Source organism: Ambystoma mexicanum, chromosome 8 (assembly GCF_040938575.1).
Source record: "Ambystoma mexicanum isolate Mex_15411 chromosome 8, UKY_AmexF1_1, whole genome shotgun sequence".
Classification (NCBI taxonomy): Eukaryota; Metazoa; Chordata; class Amphibia; order Caudata; family Ambystomatidae; genus Ambystoma; species Ambystoma mexicanum.
The window spans coordinates 1,324,612,026-1,324,637,547 of NC_090929.1; positions in this window are offsets into that span (position 1 = coordinate 1,324,612,026).

The window sequence follows — 25,522 nt, forward strand, 5'->3', positions numbered from 1 at the left end:
GTATTTCGAAACTGCTAGACGAGTGGAAATAAATAATGATATCTACCTTATCCAAGGCCGATCTGACCTTGCAAGACCTGCTGACGCGAGCACAATCCATAAAAACAAAATTCGAACAATGGTGCTGGATTAAGAACAAGGAGCGACGCTTGCAGTTGAAGACCACCCTAGACTCTGGAATCGAAGAATATAAACTAAATGTTACAAGTAGATACTTAACGAATTGTCCATCCCGTCACCATCGCGAGCAGGTTCTAAGATTTCGACTAAACGCAATCAAAACAAAAGAAATGATGTGGGGTCGTCACTTTAAAGAAGCAAAGGATAATTTATGTCGCTTCTGTCATAACGAAATAGAATCCTTAGAACATCTGATTACCAAATGCACAAAGACAACCTCAAAGAGAATGCAACATCTAGGAGAATATATCCCAGTAGATTATATCACACGAGACTGGTGGTCCTACGTAGCAGCTGGTCACAGCACAAAATTAAGCTGTGCGGTAATAGACTACATAGACGCCTTAAATCTTGAAGATCCGTAAATGATTCTCCGAAATTGAATCTTTCTTTCCACTTAGAATATCGGATACAGTACAATGAATTGGCTTTTGGCTGGACGATTCTCGATGAATGATGTTATTTTGTAATAAAAGTCTGATGCCACATTGCTCGCAATGTGGTACTTTAGGCTGATGTTTCAATAAAAAAAAAAATGGTTCCCAGGTCTCAGTGGGGGTGAGAGATTGACTCAAGCAACAGAGGCTGATACATTGGAGACAGCCTTTGGCAGCACCTCGCAGTGAGGTAATCTGGTTTGTTAAATTAAAATTGGAATTTGCCAGGAAAAGCTGACAAGATTATGATGAAGCCAGATAAAGCAAGGGAAGCTTCCATAGATGTATCTATATTCTTATTGAAAAGGGCACAATGTGTGTTATGCAGAACATTCAGAGGGGCCAGCTGTATTATTTGGCACCACATAATGCAGTTTATCTATTCCTCTAACAGTATAAGGCACCAACTAACTGTGCAGGACCTTAGCAATCAGATAAAGGATTAGTTATTGGTGCATGGAAATGTGTTTGGCAGACGTTGAGCACTGTCATAGTTGTGTCTAGCCAAGTCTATAATGTGCTTATCAGTTTTATGCATAAGAGAACATTGTGGATGCCAGCTATGCTAATGAGGGCTTGGTGCTATAATAGCAGGTTAAAGGCAAAATGTCTTTGAGTTTGTGTCCTGATATTCCAACAATAAAGGACATGATGAAAAAACTCCCAGACATCTGATTTTCTCTTGTCTCTCTCAAAGAAGTGTTCATGGATGACTGTTGCTTGGTGGAGGATGGGGATCAGGGCCCTCAGTTCACATTCATTCATCAAATAAACATTACTAATAATTATCAATGTATAACATATGAATGGGGAGAGCACATTATAGCTCTGTTTCCAAAAGAAGCGATCCAAGAATACCCTAGATTCACACTATCCCTGATTTCTATCACTGAGATGTTAGAAAATATTCTTCCACCCAAATTAATTCTGGAGCACAAAGAGCTATTTGCACCTTTTCTTACATGCCTGGTTAATTCATCCTCCCGGGACAATGATGTCGCTGACTCTATCTAGGTGGTTACAGTGACCGCCCCTGCTGACGAATCACGGAATGGACCCCAAGCACCAAAATAACCTTAAACCTATCAGGAATTGTAACTTCCTCTTAAAGATACTTAACAAAATTGCTACATCTCGGCTTCAAGCCTTTGTGGAAGTGAATGATGTTAACTGGAGAGTACCTCAATTAAAAATCTAAAAGAATGCTTGGGAAAAGAGGACCAGGCGGAATATTCATTTGTCTTTTACTGACTAATTATGAAGATAAACTTCAGCTTTGGGCATGTTTTCCTTAACTTAACGTTACAATTTCTTGCGATTCTAGGTTCCTCTAGTGTACAACTCTGTAAATTTCCACCACTGTCTGTATTTATTACCTTCTCATCTCAGACTCCTAATTATCGATTACTTGCGACCCATAATTCTTCCAATATGTACCTATGGCCAACTTTATTATTGTTCACTATTTATATTGTTGCTGGTTTCAATTTGGTATGGGAGGGCAGCCTTTCATTTTATCATCATATATATACAATTGTAAATCATGCACATTATTGCGGGTCTTAACCCAGTATTACACCTTTATTTCTGTTAGACTTTATTGCTGATTTACGTTTGAGCACATGGACACATTAAGGATCAACCTCTTTTACATACCTTAGGGCTGCCTGTTGCTTGTCACACCCGCAAGGGGCGCAAAGCGTTCATTACGTAATCGTGCATGTGTGCACATGACGTTCCAACGCCTCGCAGATATTTCAACAGGGAAGAAAGGTTGAGAACACTTGTCACACAAGCTCTTCTCTACCTGGTGTGTTTACGCGGTCAAACAAGGTAAGATCTTGGAATCCCGGCTCATCACACATTTTCCTTAAGTTCAGCTATTTTATCTGCTATTACTATCTCTGTTCAGCAACAGGTAGCATTGTACAAACCCAAGCATCACACTTTGATGTCTTCAAGTACCCAGGTAAAGGGATTTTGCATACCGTGGATATATGTATAAGTTTACTTAGCTCCCTTAACCATGGAACATAGATTAATACTGAATCCTCCACATATTCTATTTTCTCTAAATTTCCTTAGATTTTTAAAGCAGTCATGTAAACATACTGTGATTTTCTTTTTTTTTTTCTGGAGAGATACATATGCTTAAATAATAATTATGGAGTTGTTCTGACTGCATTTTTTCTATTTTTTCCTATGTTGATTACACCTATTGTGGGGTATATATTTGGATGCATCATATTTTTATTTCTTCTTTTTTATTTTTATGACATATGTTTCTATTTTTTCACATGTTACTCTATTATAAGTGTCAAGCCCTGATGACGGACTGCATTCCGAAATGAATTGGCAATTTTATTGGACACTATCTGGATGTATACTGCCTTTACGATGAAATAAAAGTGACACTCGGACATTTTACATGAGAATTCATGAATTACTATTCAGAAACCACTTAAGATAATAAAAACGACATTGAATTAGTGGAAACAGTTGCAACTTTCACATAGGGCTCAGCGAGTGCATATCATTAGCTAAGCGGCCACCCTTAGCTTCCATTTGTGTACAGTATATCCTTGTGCCAAGGCTTTACTGATACACTCTGATGAACTTACATTTAAAAATGTGTGATGAACTTGTTTAGAAATTATCATTATTTTCGAGTTAAACAAAAAAGTGGTGCTCACCCTTTACTCCAAAATTTGAACCTCTCCTTGTCATCTAGTCATTTCTTGCAAGGTTAACATAGAAAACAAAATGAATTCCTCCTGGTTTCACCACATCACTTTTATTTATGCAAAATGCTTCACGGCTCTATAATATTTTATTAACGTTACATCCCCTATTTGTAGTACAACTTCAGGGATATGGAATCCCAATTTGTAAATATGACATTATAGTTCTTGAAAATAATGTTCAATGTATATATTTTAATGAATTGTAGTTATATCTACTTTACAAGCAATACATCCCTCTTCACCATATAGCTAACAACAGCAGCATCCAGATTTGGCTGGTGAGCTGTGGAACAGACACAGGGCTCATCATCAGTTCCCTGGTATCCCGCTGTTATTTCCTGCGGTATCCCGAGGAACTACTGTACCATCTCCGCCACCCAATGTCCTGGTATTACTGAAATATTAAGGGTGCAGAGATGCTGGTAACTTCCCATTCCACGGAGTTCCAGAGTACTTCATGGGATAGGGTTGCCCAAATCACCGGCATGATTCAGGCATTTATCTGCCAACAGGGACCTGATCTACCAGCCAGTTAGGTAGACCGGTAGATCGGAGCCCCTACCGGCAGACTCGTAGTTTGCCGGTCCGTAAAGGTGCTGGTATACATTGTTACCGGCACCTTATTTCCAGACCGGAAAACTTGTATAGGCGTGGAGGTGAGATGACAATAAAATTTGCACAGCCTATGTACAGGTTATGGTTGTCACAACACTGCAGATTGTTCTCCTGATGTATCTGCAAGGGAATAGTGTGAGCCCTGAGAAGACCAATTCATAGTCCCATGGCTAGACCTGAAAGACACCCTTACATACAAACATTTTGCGCACTGAAACACTTGTGTACGAGTGTGATACAAATAAAATAAATATCAACATTAACATGGCACATCCAATATCCTCACCATTGCAGACAACACTTGTTCAGGTACTGGGTCTGCCTTCCATCAGTATTTGGTGCAGTGCCTGGCCTGCATCCACCCTAATCATGCAACTGACATACCAGGGCAAGCTGCAGCTTCCATATCATTCCCAGTATTGTGTCAAATGTCACTCAAGCACACTGAATTGCAGATGCAACTGCCTTGAATGTGAGGATTGGTTACACAGGTTACACAGGCAATGTGGTCAAAAGGAAAGTTGGATTAACTTTTGTGAGGCCTCGGATACTGGACTCTTCTGTAAGAGCTGTCAACTCTTCAGCTCACTACTCTCCACCTCACTACTCAGGATATATGCATAGCACCAATTAATACCTTGCTTCTTGCAACACAAAGAGGGGATCGCTATAAAGAAAAACATGGGAAATTACTAGTGTGTTGGTAGCTAGTTTCTGTCCCATCTGCACCATTTATTACCACAATTTCTGGAGGCACTTCATTGTTCTCATCTTTCCTGCCTAGGTGGCATGTTTGAAATCTCCCCCTCTCTCCCATATAGTACAGTCAAAATATTCTAGCCCTCATTCGTGTTGTTCCCCATGCCCTTGACAATGCCCACCCCTTCACCTTGATTGCCTCCCACGAAAGAAAATATAGTGTCTATACATGGGGCTCCCAAAATTCCCCGGCTCAAAACTTTGCTCCACTTGGTAACCAAATAAAGCACCATCCACATGGCTGATTACTGTAATGTTGTAGTTAGGTGTTGTGATTGTATCTTAAAGTGTTCAAAACGATTAGTAGTAATATTTTCCATTTAACATGCTGTAACTTGTTATATTTATGTTTGGTTTTCTGTAGAACCCCAGTGACATGACTCGCCTGTTCACTGCCCGAGTGCTCTTGGAAGGTTAATTTCACTGGTGAAGAGCGTATCAAATTCAGACAGCACATGACACCGCAACCAAACACGTTAGGATTTGGAAGTGTGAAGTTTATCCTAAGGCATCCTTTGCTGGATGAGAGTGGCAGTCTACGGATGAAGACATAAACAACAGTATGAACTTCGATTTTCGGCACTCGTTGCTGTATGCAAGCAGGAGTGCTCATTAGAGAACACAAATGGCCACTTAGCAGATATTGCCACATAATTTCAGCTGCCAGAGCAGCAAATGAGCGCCCCGAATCGTCTAGCGTTGTACCTTCACAGCTGGAGGTATGACCCTTTTCGAATGGCCCCTCCTTGCCTGAAGAAGAAAGAAAAAGTAGCAACAAAGAAAGGGAGACAACAGTCCTTCTTCATGCTCACCACATGCCATTCAAGATGCAAGAGTGTTTACATCGTTAGAGTAAGGCACATTAAAATTAAAGCATAATACCTGCTCTGCAGTTTGTGTCTCGTAGTGTTAGAGGGAAAACTACGTTGAGTTTATACAACACGTCACCATAGGATGAGGATGGGTAAGCTGTTTGAGAGTGAGACAGGAGTAAGGAGCATGGACACATTAAAAAAGCATATGGGGTGACATAACTATCAACACACAAACCTGCTAATTGGAGCTAACTTCAATTTCTTTTTTGATTTGGTTTGCCTTGCAGCCCACAAATGCTATTTCACCTCACGACCATGTTTTTGCTGTCTCCTGGTTGATGAATTATTTCAAGGCGTACTTGAGGGTTTGGGTGGCATCACATACACAGATGACCAGGAAGAAGCTAATTTTCTAAAGTAAGCTTTTCCCATCTGTGGCACAAAAAACCTGGTGATCATTGGATGCTTATGTCGTTAATCAAATAGTACAAGTATACACAGGTAATTGATGAGTTCATCAGAGGTCACATCATGATGCGTACATGCAATGTCAAGTTCAGGGAGAGGTTGTTGATAGACAGGGACTTCACCTTGGACAAGGCTTTCTAGCCATTGAAGAGTTGTACGCAAGCATGCACAAGATGACTGAAACGGTTAAACATATCTTATGGGAGGATGTCCAAGCTATACCCCAAATGAAAAAAAGGGGTGAAAGCAAGTGAAGATCCTATGGGTGGCAAGAGCAAAGCAGAGGGAGCAGTTGGCTAACAAGCGTTTAGTTGGTGTGGGTGGTTCACACCTAGTACAGGTGCTCACAAAATTCCAGTTGTGAGAGATGACTGTGGGGGCAGAGGTAATTTCACCCAGGGGAGCGATGCATCTCAGTCCAGGTCATGTAGAAGTAAGAATTTCAACTCCAGAAGTGGTGTTAAAATGACAAAAAGTCAGGGCATAGACAAGGATGCAGAAGGATTGTTATTTTAGATTCAAGGTGCAAAAGAGTGTTCAAAGGAATATCATGATTGTGGTTTAGAATTGGGAATGTTGGTTGAAGGTTCCAAATGTGATACCACCTGATATGAGATAACATGAACCCTACATCTAGAGTTATACACCGAGGTGACCTCAATCTAGGCCTCTATGATTCAGCAGACCATACAGCTACAAGCTTTGCTAATACCCTCTCAGACCTATGCTTTAAACACAGCATCTCCTCTCCTACCCACCTCAAAGGAAGAACCTTAGACTGGATTGCCGACCTCAACAACCAGATTACCATCACCTCTAACAAGCCCATCCCATGGTCGGATCATCATGTCCTCACCTTTAGCCTCCCATCACAGAAAATCCCACCAACATCCCACTTTTTGCTTAGCGCGGCTTGACAATCCTTCAGACTTGTGAGGTTCTTTCCTCGAATCTAGCTTGGCAGTTTGTGGCAGTGTGCTGCGGTGTGGGAGCTCCATATCTGTTTGAGAGCACCCCCCCTCTCTCCCTTCCCTATTTTACAACTACCCTTGTGGAAACAACCCCTGCTGGTGAAAACTGTGCCATGACTCCCATGACTCACGGAAGTGAGGAGTGAGGCAGTGAGGAGTGAGGAGAAGGTGAAGGAGGAGATGCAGGTGAGTCAAGTCAAGGGGAGTCGAGGTGAGACGTGGAGGAGGTTTAAAAACCCGAAAAACCCAAACAAGCATTCCTTTTTTCTTTTTTTTTTATCACACATTACGATTCTCCTCTAATGCTTCCACATATGCGGAGGAGAGTGGTGAGGCTGGAGTGAGTCTTTATGGCCAAAAACGAAAGCGAAAGCTTGTGGCAGACTAGCTTTTCAAAGTGTGGTGAAGCCTGGCCGCGGAGTTAAGGGCAGTGTATGTCTTTGTGTGCTGTTTTGTTGCTGTTTGGTGCTTGACACGCTCCACACAGATGACACACGAAGATTCAGAGGGTCAGAGTCTCAGAAGTTTGAATGAATCTGACGGATTGAGCATTCTATAGTCCACACCATCCATCATATATCGAGATATCATGAGTAACATTCTTGAATGTTCTAACGGTGGAGAAAGACTGTGGGAGTGCCTGTGACTCAGAGACAAGCCAAGAATATTTTCTTTTTTTTCCATGTCCCGATATCTAACTCATATTGAAGATCCTGCATCTACTATCGGCATTGTGCTTAGCAGGTGTGTGGTCATTCAGCAGAGGGAGTGTGGCTGTAGTCCCTACAGTCATAGCCCTTGGCTCCCTGGCTCTGTTATCCAGCCACGTGGTGACATTTAACTAGCACATCATTGGGGAATTTCTCAACTGCAGCGCACATGGTATAAGTACTTCTAACACACTGCTCATTTTGAGTGTCAAAGAAATAAGTGAATATAAACTGTTGACACACATTATATTTACAAACTTTCCTGGAAGTGGTCCCTCCTCAGCCCTCTTCTCTCTGGGGACCCTCCAGGGATGAAACTGTGCAGCACAGCTATGCAAGATGATAGGAGGGCACCGAAGTGTGATGGTTTATTTTTGGTTTCAATGGGAGAAGAAACCTCTCAGGTTCTGGAGGCCGAGGCTGAGGACAGTCCCAGCCCGGCAGGCAAGTCTTCCCAATTCCAAGTACAAATTCACTCAGAGTCTGTACCACACACACCTATGAGAATTCCAGAAACCGCCCAGTTTCAACTGCCAATTATGCCAGCCTGGCAACATGGGTTAGAATATACTGTAATTACTTAAAAAATCCCCCAAATAATCGAGGATCATTCTGGAAATAAAATGGGCAAAAGGGCAAATGAGCTATAAACCGCCCCCCTTGTGCAGGATCCTATATGGCATTGGGGGAAGGGAGATAGCATCTGTCCAGTTACCAGTGCTCTCACTCCGGAAAGGAAATTCCATCGTGAAAGAGTTTCCCCAGAGACCCAGGTTCGAGCTCCTGAATTATCAAGCGATACCCAGGGGACCTTAAAAGAACTAGAGCCTGGTCCAACAAATGCAGAGTAGTCAACACAGATCCTAATATCTCCTGAAAGGCAGGGGGTAACACAGCCTAATGAAGCTACACTCCCAGCACTCAATTTTGCCCTGAATTCTTTAGTCTCAGTTTTTGAGCTATTAAAAGTGGAAGTCCAATCCCGAGCAGAGATTTTGTTGGAACTCACAAAGGAAACTGCAAATCTAGACTCTTCCCTGGTGGGATGTAATAATGTTATTAATACCATCTTGGTCCCCGGGCTGAGGGAAATGCGCCTGGAGGGAGTGAAGCAAGGTTTGGATCTGTCAGCAATCCAATTGAACCTTGTGGCAAGAAGGAAGGAGAATGAGACAAACAACCCCCTACTTCAGGGGATTTTGAAGCAAATACAATTCAAGTCCTTTGGTGCAGAGGCAGCAGGAGAGGGAGCAGAAATAGAGGAGTCCAGCCTGCTGTTTGATGATACCCCCTTGTCAGAGTCAATATTGGAGGAATTTAGAAGATTAGCCACAGTGGTTGAAAGTTCAACAGAAGGAAAACCCGACCCTCTGCAACTTGAAGATGGAGATGATTCACTTGAGTCAGTAAGACCTTTGCAAGAATCACAGGAATCAGCTAACAGCCATACTCAATGCTAAAGGAAGTTCAGGAAGAGAGAAGCAAGACGGAGGAGGAGGAACAATGAGCCATCATTGATAACTGAAGAACAGGTCTATAAATAAGCGAAAGAATATTAAAATGAAAAACGGGGACACAGATGTGTGCCTCAAATCAATTTTGAGATCGCCAACAGCTGGCAGCCCAGTGAGAGTGTCTAATTCAAGCTTGGTACCTTCCTCTGGGAAGGATTTGAGTAGTTGTTGCCCCAAAGCAAGCCAACAGGCTACAGATGGACAAAATAGAAAGACAATAAAATATGTTAACAAAGAGAGTTATCAGCAAGAAAAGATTGATATTATTAACATCAGCGTAGGCCTCCAAATGGATTGGGAGGAGAAGAAGAATGAAGGTGTGCCCAAACCAGTGGTAAAAGTGGGTGTGAACGAAACAGCTATGGGGCAGAAAGATTTTTAAAAAACTCACTGGTGTGTCAAATCCTGGAGAGGCAAACAAACCTGCACAACAAATTGCTCCAATTTTTCTGAACAAAAAAAAGATGTTCAGTGGGAGTACAAAGGTCACCTGCTATGTAACCAGCACGGGCAGTGAAGGGAGGGAGCTTAAACATAGCCCCAATCTTTTTGAAAAAGCTGAGTAAAACCACAGAGGGCATACCATTGCAAGAGGAAATCAATGTGGGGCAAGGGAAATCTGTGTTGTTGGAGATGAGAGTGAATGGTGGAAAAAAGTCCTCAGAAATGGGGGTTTATCTCAACCAGCCAATGCAGTTAAAACAACCCTTACCTCAGCTGCGTGAACAGGACAGGGTTGAGGAGGGATCTGCCTCCAGCTTCGCAATGCTGAAATTGTGGCTCAGCTCAAAGTTTAAGAACAATATATAAGTCCTTGAGCAGAGGGGTAATTATCTCATATTTCAAGAAAATCACAAATCTGTACCATTTAGATACACAGCATATTGAATCAGTAAAATGACCCTATCATCAGAATCTTTATTTGGTGGAGATAGGCCTCACCTCGCGAGAAGTCCAAGAGGCGATATTATGGGCCTCAAAAGACTTCGAAAGACACCGGATCCTGGTCTCCTCCATATTGCCGCTGAAAACCTCATCACAGAAATCCACAGCTCAAGGATGGACATCCAGGGCAAGGGAGACAACAACCCAAGTCCAATTGATTCCCAGTGGAATCAAAGGGACAATGGAAAGATTCCTAAAGACAATGCTCTGTCTCTCCTTCCTGAGATTCTAACACAAGTGCTGCAGAAACTGGGGGTGGGAAAGCAATCATTTTAGGCAGCCAGAATTGTGTATGGTATGCTGGAACACGCGAGGTCCAACAACATTTACATAAAATAAAATTAAAAGAGTGGATTTTTCAAGAAGTAGACGTCCTGCTTTTGCAAGAAACGTGGTTGTTGAATCCAATCGCAATCGAAGGCTACTCAATCCACACCCAATCTGCACTTCAAAAGGCCAAGGGAGGACCATCGGGTGGCCTATTGATGGCATTTAAAAACACCTCAATTGGGGTTTCTAATGACATTTTCAACAATGGAATGGCCATCCAAGCTTGTAGAGTATGTTTGAAACAACAAAACTCACACTTGGTGATTTTTATTAATGTGTATTGGAATCCCGCCTGCTCCAGTCTACAGGATTTCCTAGAGGCCTTATCAAAGCTCCTGGAGGATGTCAAATTAGCACATGAGGGAGCACAGATAATACTGCCTGGGGACATAAACTCCCAGTGTGTTCCATTGTTGCAAAATACTGTAAACACGTGCACACAAAGAATCTCAGAGAAGGGGAAAATTTGGGTGGAGTTCCTTGCAGGTTGGGGCCTAAAGGTCGCAAATGGGTCAATCCCAGGGGACATCCCTCCCAGCCCTACCTGGTAGAGAGGCAAGTCCACCTTGACTCTGGACTATATTTTTTTGTCGTCTGAACTTTTCACACAAAAGATCTCCATGAACATCAGGGCAGAGGGTGGAAGCCATCATTCATAGTTGTTGCTGACATTTGCTGAAATTGCGGTCAGGTTGCCAGATAGTCAAAAACAGTCCTTGGTGAATTGGAAAGGGAAAGTCTGTCTCCACAAATATAAGAGAGATGGGGAAGCCCTAAATAGCAACCTGATGGCAATCCCAGACAATGTTCAGCAGGAGAATTGTCGCCCGGATAAATTTGTCAAATTCATCTGGTCCTCATTCCCACCAAGTGTGGGCGGGGACGGGGAGAAACAACATCACCATGCCTTTGATAAAGAAACAAGGCAGGCAAAAATACTATGGGCTCAGAAATTAAGACTGCGTAGAAAACTGATGTTGAGTGAGGAAGACTATAGGAGGGAACTCAGATGTCTGTCCTCGCAATACAAACAATGGACAGTAGACAGAAAAATGTTCTGTCTCCAAAAGGATGAGGATGCTAATGCTAAAATTGATTAACAACCAGGATTCCCAGAACTTCTGGTCGGTGATCAATCAACTTGAGGGAAATGATCATACTGGTCTGTGCAATCTGGTGATGGAAAGAGGGTGGGTCTGGTGTCTTTAAGGACCCAATAAAATCTAATTTTCAGATGAAAATGGATGCTGCATGGTGCCTTCCATTGGATGGACAGAGTTTGAGAGAACTAATCTCTAAGTCCTCACCCTCAAGGACCACCGGGCCGAATAGCCTAACATATCAGGTTTTGAAGAACAAACCAAACCTCTGGGTGAAGTTACTTTTTTGGCTCTTTGGGGACATCTTGGGAAGGAAGTAATTTCCCTCATCATGGAAGACAGCAACTATCATCCTGCTGTTCAAGGGGGGGGGTTGGGGGGGGGGCGATCAGACTTCAGACTTTACCTATAAAATTTTAATCCAATTGCACTACTGGACATCAAGAGCAAAATATACATGAGGATCCTTTTGGGCGAATTGCAGGGTTGGATACAGGAAGCAAGCATCTTGTCCAAACACCAAACAGGCTTTAGAAAAAAAAGTCATTCTACAGCATTAAATGGGTTGGTGTTGAGTGTCCTGAATGAGAAGACAGCGCACAGGGGAGAAAAACGACTGTATGGGGTCTGGGTCGATTTCACAAGGCCGTTTGACCTAGTCGACCGACACAGGCAGTGGTCAAAACTTACACAGTGGAGTATTCCGGAGGGCCTTTTGGCAATGCTGGTCGAACTTCATAAAGACACAACAATCAGAGTTAGGCTAGATAAAGATGCACACCTTTCAGATCCCATTAGGGTTGACAGTGGCGTCCGCCAGAGCTGTCTGGGGGCTCCACTGTTTTTCATCTTAGACGTAGCAGATCTGGGGGAGTTTTTGGTGCCTTCGGAATTGGCCAGTCTGGTGATCAATGTTTCTAAGATTCACTGGCTGGCCTATGCCGATGACGTTGTTCTATTAGACCGCACTGCAGTCGGGTTACAGTGGCTGCTAATCAGATTGGACTGTTACGCAAGGGAGAATGGCCTTGCAATTAACCCTAAGAAATCTAAAATTCTGGAGTTTAGATACCCGCATAAAATGGTGGCATTTGCACAATGGTTGTTGGGGGGCCAGCCACTACCAAGAGTGGAGGAGGTGATCTATCTGGGTTACAAAGTTTATGCTTCCCCATCCATCTCCAAAGTGGAAGCTGATATCAGGAACAAGCTGATACAGTGAGTTCCCCAGATGAAAAAGCTACTGGCAAAATTCTGTACGTTCTTGATTCTTCCTTTGATAAAATTCTATTCTGCTAAGGCGGTTCCCATACTGTTGTACAGACATGAAGCTAAGCCTTCCTTATGGAATGTGGATTGGCAGCGGCTGGAAGGCCTAATTTGGAAAAGGGTCATTGGTCTCCCCCTGAATCTCCCTATGGCCAGTCTGAGGTTCAAAGTGGACTTACGTTCACTGAAGGCCTTGGAGAGCTGGAAATTAAGCTCTCGCCTTCGTCTTATCATCACGGCAAAGGAGGGCTCACTGTACTAACATCATTTGGGCAATCTGAGGTCTACCATCCTGTCTGGACTAGAAACAAAGGTTAAAGAAGGGTTAGCTTGGGCAAATACATATCGGGAAACACTGATGGATAACCCAGGAAAAGCAAAGAAAGCTTTGGAGCAGATGGACTGGTCATAAATGATTGACAATATGCAATGATTGGTCCCAGCCAATCTGTTTCAGAAAGTGGATAAAAAAATGGGTTTCTAGCCAGATATTTAGTAACATTTCCCAATTGGAGAATTTGGATGAATTGTATGTGAATTTGCCTAAATTTGGTCCATAAGGGGGACATTGTGCACAAAAGGGGCTTGGAGGGGTCTGCAATTGCCTTGTGTAGAGTCTGTGCTAACCCAGCTAACCAATCGCTCAAACATCGGTTGTTAGATTATGAAGGAACTAAGCCTACACGACTTCTATTGTTTGGCAGGTTTGGGGTGGGAAATTAGAAACACCTGAAGGGTATGTTCTGGGACAGAATTGTGGCGGGTCACGATGTATCATTGACAGTCGCAGTGGTTCAAGTACTGGAGAAAATAAATATCGTACTCTAGGACTTTACTTCTATGCAAGAGGTCTGGGTCTGGCGTAACCTCTTTAAGGGGGTTTATTGTGTTTTATCATGTTTTCTTTTAAATTATTTTATTTTACTACTTTATTTTATGACATCATGTCACATTCATGTAGTATAGTTTTTTTTCTTTTTAATTGATTGAATAGTCTGTAGGCTCTGTGATTTTGTATTGTAAAAGGTTTTTCTTTACTATATGCAATAAAAACATTTTTTTTTAAAGAAACTCACACCAACTACACTCCCAACCTTGCCTCCTACCTGGGCCTGCAGCACTAAGAAAATCACCAAATAATGAATATCCCCTTACCTCACACTGCTGGCCATGGAAAACATCACCACAGCGGACCCACAAAAATGTGCAGCTCTCTACTCAAGCACCTTCACCAAAGTAATAGATATTGTAGTCCTACTCCTCCCCAGAAATCCTAAGCCCACAGACCACTGTAACCCTTGGTTCACTGATTTCCTCCAAGCACTGTGCACCAAGAAAAGACAAGCAGAAGCTATCTGGAGAAAAAACCTTTCAGAACACCTAAAACTAGCCTTTAATACAGTTGTTAAAGAATACAAGCAGGTCATTGTAGCAACGAAAGCTGATACCTATAATGCCAGAATAGATAAAGCTGACTTGAACTCGCAAGAACTATTCAGAATACTGAGAGAACTGGAAACCTCCACAACACCTCCCTCCCCTGGAGAAAATAAATATCGTACTCTAGGACTTTACTTCTATGCAAGAGGTCAAGAAGTGTTGGGTCATCTGGGTCTGGCGTAACCTCTTTAAGGGGGTTTATTGTGTTTTATCATGTATTTTTTTATTATTTTATTTTACTACTGTATTTTATGACATCATGACACGTTCATGTAGTATAGATTTATTTTTCTTTTTAATTGATTGAATAGTCTGTAGGCTCTGTGATTTTGTATTGTAAAAGGTTTTTTCTTTACTATATGCAATAAAAACATTTTTTTAAAAAGAAACTCACACCAACTACACTCCCAACCTTGCCTCCCACCTGGGCCTGCAGCACTAAGAAAATCACGAAAGAGTGAATATCCCCTTACCTCACACTGCTGGCCATGGAAAACATCACCACAGCGGACCCTCAAAAATGTGCAGCTCTCTACTCAAGCACCCTCACCAAAGTGACAAGCAGAAGCTATCTGGAGAAAAAACCTTTCAGAACACCTAAATCTAGCCTTTAATACAGTTGTAAAAGAATACAAGTAGGTCATTATAGCAACGAAAGCTGATACCTATAATGCCAGAATAGATAAAGCTAACTTGAACTCGCAAGAACTATTCAGAATACTGAGAGAACTGGAAACCCCCACAACACCTCCCTCCCCTGTAAAAAAAGACGAAACCTGGTGTACCAACATCCAGAGTGCCATGAGGTACAAAATATGCTTATTACAAAAATAAATTATACTAACACAAAGCCAAACTAACTCTAGCAACCTCCCGCCCCCCCAGAGCAATTATGGGCGCAAGGCTGGATTACTGTAATGTCCTATTTGCATGAACATCCAAACAGAACTCAAACAAACTGCAAGTAATCCAGAATAATGCCCTCAGAACATCGTTGGACATCCCAACAAAGGAGCACATCTCAGCCGCAAGGAAACAGACTCATTGGCTCCTGATCAGGGAAATGATCACCTTCAAGACCCTTGTTTTCACAAATAAATGTTTGAGTAAATCCGCCCGACAGTATTTGTCACAGAGAATCGAGAGATTGAATCCTAACAGGTCGGTAAAATCCCTCCATGCCTGCAGATTAGCATACGCAGAGTGAAAAGAGCTAAAGGTGGAGGGGTAAACTTCCCTTCAGTTATGGTCAACCACTGGAACGTCCTCCCCACAGAGCTCAGAGCACAGGAATCTTATTGGGACTAGAGCAAAGCACTAAAAACGTGGCTTTTTTCCTTGCCCCCCTATGCTATAATGACAGTTATGCAATCATTCCTGCAATGTTGTCTGTCTAGTTGTCAAAACGTGGTGAATTCAGCTTTGTATAAGGGAACTGGTCTGCAACAGCACCCTGATGCCTATGGGTTTAGGAGCTTTACAAATAATAAATAAATAAATAAATACATGTTCAAATAGAGCTTTATTCGGTTACAAAACCATAAAAAATCAATACAGTTAAAAACAATTAGGACACATGTAAAATACCTGTCATGCATAAAAAAAACAATCATCATACATTAAAAGACAGTATTAAAAAAAAGGACAATTCACATAAAAATAATTACGTAACCTCATCGAATCAATGTTGTTTTTTTTAACGATGCCCTGTGAAGAAATGTTGTAATGTAGTAAACTTCATTCACATCAGTAGGGATTTTGCATTAAAGTAGGGCCGCTTGCAGATGCCTAATATTTTTCTATTTAAAAAGAGGGACCAAATACCACCTCCTCAAGCCCAGATAACCCGGGCAAAGAAGTAAACAATGTTCTAATGTTTCACTTGGTACCCATAGACCTTACTTCGAGTGTCCAGGGAATTGGTCCATCTTGTAGTAACACCAGCTACCTTGCGTGTATTAGTCCGGAGCTGAGAATACAGTGCTCTCGCATACCCTGTAGAAACGCAGTCCAGGCATTGCTCAAAACCCACTGTTTGTTTCAGTAGTAGATACGTGAAAGGGGCCCCTAGGGGACCCTGACGTCTATGGAAACAAGGCGGGTCACCACACACGATAGAGACGGTACATACATACAAAATGCATATCAAACAATCAGCTATGACATGTATAACACCCCTCTTCATTGGGTTTCTTTGAACTTGGTGTGATGATGGACATCTCTGACCACTATGACACCTTCAAACATCTATTCTAGTAACAATTTGCAATTTGTGAGTGCGTAGGCATCTTTCGGTTATTGAATAGAACACAACGCTTCTGTTCTTGGAAGCGAACTACATACAGGGGGGATTTGCATTCCGGACCTTGCTATCTATCAGGTGCTATTCGTGTCCTGGGAGCCGACATACTCTTAGCGGGCTCAGCAAAGGGGGGCCATTAGAAAAGCATAATTCAAGCCTTTAGCGGTATTATTCTAACATATTCTACAATATAACGAGACTTGCTGACAGCTGTGAAATGATTAAATGCCCTGCGGCTCTGCTTCAAGGCTACATCAAGGAGGGACCCGGGCATTCTTCCTGGCGCTGCCTACGTTTGTGTTTCAGCAAAACTCTTGTTATCCTCTCGGCTCTGTGGCCTTGTCCTTTTCATATACAGACAACAATGTTCCACAGTCAAGCAGTGTAAGCGGAAAATATACTGCGAAGCAATAGGAACAGAATGCAATGAGCAATGGTTAGAAAACAAAATGGCGATTCTTGTTACATCAAAATGGCCGTTCATTGGAAAACTCGAAAACCTATATTCTGTCGTATCGTGCATGAGACGGTTGGCCCACAGCCACCAAAATACGTTTGCGGTCTCAAATTGGATTTATAGAGTGACATACGGAGCACCCATGGTTACGGCGGCTCATGCCCTTTTCATTTTCCTTGTTAGCGCGGCATGACAACTCATTTTCACTACTTGTTTAGAGCCCAAAGTCCCTCTGGGTTCGACCAGAAATTTGAAATTTCTAGATCTTCAAATCCTAAGCGGATTTGTATTAGCCATGATAGGGCTCCCGCCACAGGTACATTCAATAAATGAATAACTGCTTCCTTATACTTTAACAATTCCGGTGTGCACCACAATCTGGTCCAAAATAATAGGGGTTTAATGGCTACAATTTCACAAATGGGCATTAGATCACATTCCCAATGTAAACAAGCCATTGGGGCTCCCTTTGGCTGCATTAGCAGAGACTTAAGGAACTGGTTGTTCACCACCTTGATCTCAGGGCACGTACAGTGGCCCCATAACTCGGACCCATACACAGTTGACAACCATCCCTGAGCTTTGTACAGTTTTGAAGTGGGGGGGAAATAACCTGTCTTCCATGCATACCAAACAAATGATGTATTCCACCACTATATTTTTCTAGAGCAGTCTCAGCATGTGTACAATGCACAGCCCATGACAAGTCATCTGCTAAATGTACGCCAAGGTAATCATAATGACCGGCCTGCTCCAATACACAGTCATCAATTACAAGCCGCAGGCTAATTTTAATACTTTATTTGCGGCCAAACCCCATAACTTTAGTTTTTTGCTGTATTAAACTCCATTGAAAGTACATTGCATTTTTTAACAAAGATGTTCAAATTACATCTTAGATCCATGAGAGTTGTGGCTAACAGCACTGCATTGTCTTCATAGAAGAGGGCCAGAAATGTGTCAGTTCCAAGTTCTGGGGATTAAGACAACATTTTAACTGATCTTGCATTAATATATGTACAAAATGAAAGCAACACGTAACCTGGACGGACCCTCCTTTCTACCGGAAATGTTTCAGTTGTCTCCCCACCCAGCCCCCACCTTACAGATGCCTTATTCTTTGAGTACAGTGCTTGTATACTAGAAAACATCAACCCAGGTACGCCCTTGCTTCTCAGCACTGATCACAACCTATTTCGTGAAGCACCATCGAATGCTGAGCATAGACCCACAAAAACAGCATAGATCTTGTTATTTTGGAGGGCATACATTAGGATAGGACGGCATACAATCTGAAACATTGGTCCACTGTGTCTATTCCCTCCAGAAATCCATCCTGTAAATAATTCAGGTGATTGCCCTCATGAACCCCGCACTGTAAGCGCAACAGCAACACCTTTGCATAGACCTTTCCCATTGCATCTGGCAGTGAGATTGGTCTATAGTTTCCCGAGTGCATATTTTCACTCTTTTTATACAGTGGGGTTATAATTGCTTCATGCCATGACTGAGTGACGTCCCCTGTTCATACAACATAATTAAACACTTGTACAGCAGAGGGGCCCAGATAGATAGCTCATCTTTTAGCAGGTCAATCGGGATTCCATCGGGCCCTGGCACCTTCCCATTCCCCAGCCCAGATATAGCTTCCTCCACTTCACCAATTGAGGACAACAATTGCGGGTCATCATATGATACTCCCACAACTTGTTGTAATTCTTCAAATGATTCATTTGGCTCTTTCTTATATAAATTACCAAAGTGTATAAGCCATTCCCATGGTAGTATATGATTTGCGATAGGACTGACTGATTTAATTTCGGTTCCACCAATGAACCTCCAAACGTTGACCTTGTCACCCTTTACACTGCAGGACAACAGCTCTTCCCATTTGATCACATAGTACTGTGACTTCCTACGGGCAACCACACCTTATAGTTAACCCACAAAGCACTCAACTGAGCTTATCAATCACAGACATTTTCTTGATTTAGTTAATCAACTCCTGCCTGGCGAACAGACAATCATCATCAAACCACCCTTTGTTTGCCAGATTATACCTTCTGATTCTGCTTACAGGTTTTAGGAAGAAGGAAGACAAAGGAAGACAAAGTTACCACCATATCGCTGTACACTTCACTTACAGTTAAAGATGAGGAGTCCAATCTCTATGTGGGAATCTATACTTACATAAATATTGGGCAGAGTAAAGTTCTGGTCAACAGATGACCATATAACCACCTTTTTTGTGTTACCTACAACTGGGATGACACTTATTTTTCCCCTCTGGTCTCCAACATTATCCTTTAAGCCCCAACCAGGATACAAAATCAAACTCAAAGGGAAGGTGTCTTTATCCTTCTGCTTAAATACTTTCATTCTAACTTTGCAGCACTAATTAAAATGTAATCTATAGAAGAATCTCCCTTGTGCCCTACAAAGTTTGCTTCACCGGGTTAGTCAGGGGTGATCCTCCCATTCAGGGGGTGCAGTCCTACCTCCTCTATCAACCTTGCAGCCTCAATAGCCCCAGAGTGGAGTCTGCACCATCTAACAGTCTCCAATCTAGGGATACCTTTTGCTTCATCCTGGTCATCCCAGACACCCTCTAGTTCTTCAATGGGTTCAAATTGTATGTTAAAATCCCCGTTAGCTCTAATAAGTGGATCTGGTTTTGTAGCACTCTGATTATCCTTAAGCATATGACACAATGTCTTGAGGCTGTCCTGGGGTGCACTCCCTCCTGGCCTATAATAGACGTTAAATATAAATGTCTGATTCCCATTGGAGCTGATCACCTCCAGACATTGTATGTCGATTGTCCCTGTCACAAGAGGTTTAACAGTCATATTCAGTGAGTCAGATTCAGTGCTGGACTAACCAGCACCAACTGGCCACCCTTAGGTCTGCCTCTCAAACCTTTGGTTGCACCTAAGTAACAGGGGCTGAACCATTGTAATTCAATGTTATTCATTGCACACGTCTCCTGGTGACAAACAATATCAAATCCATGGATACCACCGATATAAATCTCATTAGTACGGGCAAGTCCCCATCAGTGTGTTGGGTTACAAATCAGCATGTGCGTTAACGCTGTTTGTGACTTCCTTTGGTGCCTACCGATTTCATCGGAAGCTTTTTTGGTTTAGTGCCAGTGTTTGCAGTTTCACAGCGCCTCATGCAAGACTAATTCAGGAGCTTAATAAGTGTAAATTAGTTTCAAGACTACATTCTGGTATAGGGATACACTATACAGGAACATGATTATAAGGTGCATGTGGTTGTGAAGGATTTGCAGGATAACAGTTTGACAATCGAGTTGTCTAAATGTCAAATTGGGGTCCAAAGTGTAACTTATCTTGGACAAATTATTGATCCCAACGGGTTACGTCACAGGGAGGGATTAGTCAAGGCTGTGATGCAGTCACCACCGTCAACAACTATGGAAATATTCTGTTCATTTTTTGGGAGGATTATTCCTGCTTATATAAAGAAAACCCTACATATGCGTGAGTTATTAAAGAAAGATGCCCATTTTCAATGGTCACGACAATATCAAGGAGAGTTTGAAGTATTGAAATGTGTGACATAGATCAGTTACATCGATGCCAAGCCATGTGCCTAATCTACATGACATTTCTATTAAGATAGGAGGGGGGCAGTACTTGCAATGACAAAATGGTCAATATTGAACATTTGCATTTGAGTCCAGTGCTTTAGAGACACTGAGAAAAGATACGTGGTGATTTGTTGGGAGGTTTTAGTCGTGTAGTTGGAATCAAAACATGTTTGAATATTTCTGTGGGGAATTAAATATGTTGTAAGGACACATCACAAACCACTCACTTATGGAATGACAACCAAGGGGTTAGGCTTGGTGTCCACACAGATTGCGAGATGGATGGTGGACCTTCAAGAGTACAACCTTTATGTACAATATGTGTCAGGTCAAAGACATGTTTTGACTGATTGCCTATAACTCCTGCCTTCCACAGCCACATAAGGTGAGGAGGGGAGGACCAATGCACAAATGGCAAGTTTAATACTAACAATGGATATGTCAGAGTGGTTGAATACGTGTGACAATGATCCTCGATTGACATGGATTTCTAAGGGTTTGCGTGAAGTTTTGCGCAGGATAGAGCTAGTACAAGTGGGCAAAACTCATATGAAGGTCCAGGATTGGTGGGCAGCAATGAATAGTGAAGTGTAAGTTGAAGTAAAGGATTGTACTGAATTACAAAGTGTAAGTGGTGCAGCCACAGCCCACTACCCTGTTATGATTCCAGATGAGGTTTGGAAAACAGTGGCAATGGGTATCATGGGAATTTTCAATATCTTCAAGGGCAATTTGAGATTCAATATATTGATAGTAGACTATCTGTCTAGGTTGGTGGGGGCGCCAGCTTTAGAGACTGTAACAATGTAGACGTTTATCACATTCATGAGGAATGTTTTTGACTGGGAAGCGGTACCATGTACTTTGGTTATGGACAATGTGGTGACATGTGTTTCTTTTGAGATCATGACCTTCTTGAAAGATTTAGGAATCAGACACCACAGGATAGTTTTGCATAAACCCACTGCCAATGGGTTGGTGGAGAGGCTAAAACAGTTTGTAAAGGATGCCATCCAGTTAGCTGCGGTGTAGAGGTTGGACTGTCAAGCAGTTTTATCAGAGGCCAACAACGCCGATAGGTCCACCCCATTGACCCTCACTGGTATTCCTTGTTTGAGGTGATGAGAGGTAGAAAAACAGGATTGAAACTCAGGCCAGTGTGTCTCGGAGGTGGTTCTCAGTCTGTGAAAGATTTAAAGAAGATGTGGAGATATCAAGACCTCTGCAGGATGGCAAACGTGTTACTATGGTCTACTTAGGTATGAGTAAGGGATGAAGTCATGGTTCAAAACACGATTTTGCTGTATATTGTGCCATATAAATAATCAATAAATTAATCCCTTCTGGTTTTTGGCTTCACTTTCTATCTTGAATTTCACTGCCAGGGGCCATCTTGGATTGGTAATATCAATTCCTGTGGCCATCTTGGATAGGTGACATGGCTTCCTGCAGCCATCTTGGATCAACCCCATCTCCAGCACAAGGTCACAAGAGGATCCTCTGGGAACACACATCAGGAAGAAATTTCCTCATCCCAGAAACACCAGGGATAAGAACAGAGAGAACAATCACTGATGGACTTGGTGATCAGGTGACTTTCTGTCTGGAACTTCACTGCCAGTGGCCATCTTGGACCAGTGACATCACTTCCGGCAGCAATCTTGAATGAACCCCACCTCCAGCCAAAGGCCACAAGAGGATCCTATGGGAACACAATCAGGAAGAAATATCCTCATCCTGGCAACACCAGAGACAATATCAGAGAGACATCCACCGATGGACTAGGTGATCAGGTGACAAGAGCATGTGTCATCCTCTCTGAACTTACTAGGGGCTTCCAGCCTGGGGAGTTCCAATGAGGGGCAAAACAGTGAAGGGTGAAAACCAACCATTGACCAGCTTTTTTGCCTCTTAGCCTTTGAGCCTTTGATTTTGCCTTTCTCCTTCTTGCACCTGTGAGTACCCCAAGATTCCTAATTACTGTACTGTCTCTCCACACTGTGCTGCTCACCTATAACGCATTCACACATGCTCCTCCTGCTTCTCCTTCTCACCACTCTCTATGCTTTCTCCAGTGATGCTAAACCATCCTCCTTTCCTATCCTTATTATAAAACTCACAACTCGAAACTCCCACTATTCCATCTCTCTTCTAACTACTTCCAACAAACAAAGCTGATGAGCTAACCATACCTCCTCTAGCATCTATCCGCATTGCCTCTCTTCCTCTGAGACTCAACTTCTTTACTTTTCCTTAACTCATAAACTGAGCATTGCACTCTGGAATGCTCAGTCTGTATGAACAAATTTTCCTTTATCACTGAGTACTTTCACTCCAGCTCTCTTCCCCCGAACCTTCTTGCTATCACTAAAACCTGGATTTGTCCATATGAAAATGCCACTGTGGTAGCCCTACCTGACTCCAAACTATCCTTCTTTCACTCTCTTTGACTAACTGGCAGAGGTGGAGGCATCATACTCCTACTCTCTTCCCACCTCAATGTCTCACAAATATCCAATGACACGTCCTCTCCTACCACATTTGAATTCCCCAACGTTATTGCACTTCCTCAATTGGTTCTCATCATCTCCATTTATCACCCTCCTGGTCCCACTGGACCATTCTTTGATGATCTTGGGCAACTTCTTGATTCTCTTTCCACTAAAAATCACCTTATTCTCTAGGTGACTTTAACCTTCCCTCTCCAACCACTTCTCATAAATCAGAACTTTTCTTTCTTGGTGACCACTCTCTCCACTCTATCCATAAACTACCTAACCACACAGGGGGTACCTCTTTGGATATCTTATTAATATCCACCTCTCCCTCAGCCACTAATACTACTGTAAAACCAACCATATCTGATCACTCTATTGTTTTGGCCACCATCTCCTTTCCATCCTCAAACCTTTCCTCACCACTTGCTTCAACTTATTACTTAAAGGACATTTCATTCTTCTGCCATTTCCATCTTTCTCTCTGACCTACAGTTCTCATTCTCCTCCTTCACACCCAATGCTTCTTCCACCAACACTACCTCCTCCAACTTCCAATCCCTACTATTTGACTCATTCTCCTCTCACTTTCCACTGCTTACTTTCACCCCAAAGTCTCAGCATCCTCAACCATGTGTTACCCCATCCATATGCTCTCTCTGCACATACATGTGTCGGCTGCTCCACAAATGGAGGCATACCCACTCGCATGAGGACCTGCAACACTACCTCTGTGGGCTAAACTCTCTCAAGTCCACTCTTGATAGAGCGAAAAGGGAAATCTACCGAACCCTCATTGACTCTCACTCCAAACATTCTCGCCAAATACGGGGAACCCTGAACTCAGGCCGCACTCCTCCTAAGTATATGATTATCAACTCCACTCTCACTGCTAATGACCTAGCTGTATACTTTGCTGCACACATTAAAATTAGAGACTCTCTCCTGACCTTCTTCACATGCCCTCTCACTTTACACTCTACCATAATTTGCTGCCTCAATATCCCACTTTAGTCACACTAACCTGACAAAGTGCACAGTCATCCCCCTCCTAAAAAAGCTAAAGGCTGACCTGAACCTGCAGGCTAACTTTCACCATGTGTCTTTCCTGCCACATTAGTCTAAAGTGCTCAATAGGGTTGCATTCAACCATCTTACCAATTTCTTAGACATACACAACTTTCGACACCCCCTACTAGTAGGTCTACACTCATGTCACTCCACAGAACAGCTATTATGAATGTTTACAACGTCATTGTCTTTGCTTAGCACTCAAACCTGTACTCTATCCTAATTCTCCTTGACATGTCTTCTACCTTTGACAATGTCTATCACATTGATCTCTTTAATATTCTTTTTCTTCTTCGTATATGTGATCAAGCCCTTTCTTGGATTAAATCCTACCTGGCACCTCACCAATTCTCTGTCTTCTGGAGCTACAACACCTCTGAACTAATTTCTCTAACTGTTGGTGTTTCACAATGCTCTGTCTTATGTCTGATCCTCTTTACACTCAACAACTCTGCTTTTGGGCACTGATCTCCTCCTTTGGGTTCTTGTAGCAACTCTTTGTGAATGATACTCACATCTTTTGCTCTTTTCCTGAACTCTCCTCTTATCTCTCTATCAAAATGTTCAATTGTCTTTTCTTTCTGCCATTAATTATTGGATGGCTTTGCACTCTTTGATGTTATCTCTACCAACAAAGAGGTGCTCTTATTTCCTGCCAAAAGCTCTCTCTCATATCTTCCTCTGCCTATCCAGTTCCCACCTCACACTCTCCCTAGTCTTCTTCAGATAGAAACCTTGGTGGCATCTATCACCCTTCGCACACCTTCTCTACTTTCATTTCCAAAACTGGAACATCACCTGAACCTCCTAAATATTTGGACACATAGCCACATCCTTCCTTTCAACACTGCCAAGCATCTCTTAACCTCTCTTGTCTTCTCTAAACTGGACTACTGTGCCAGCATCCTCTTTGGTCTCCCCAACTATGCTTTCTGTACGCTCAACAAGATCATTATCTTCACTACCAGGAGTCTCTTCGAACTCCCTTACATCCACCATACTTCCTTGTACTGTCACCAGGATGGATGGCCTGCAATGCAAAACAGGACCAGATTTAAATGTCTTATCTGAGTTCACAAACCTATCCATGGTAAGGCACCACTGTTGCTTGACTTGCATAGAATTCTCTTTCTCCAAACATACGAGAAACAGTCCACGTGGATGCGTGGTAGACCAAACTAAAAACCTTTCTCCTCACCTCTGAATTAGCCTTTTAATATACCTCTCAGCTGCCTGCTAGCTAACATGTCTCCCTCGCCTCTAACCTACTTCTGTCCATCA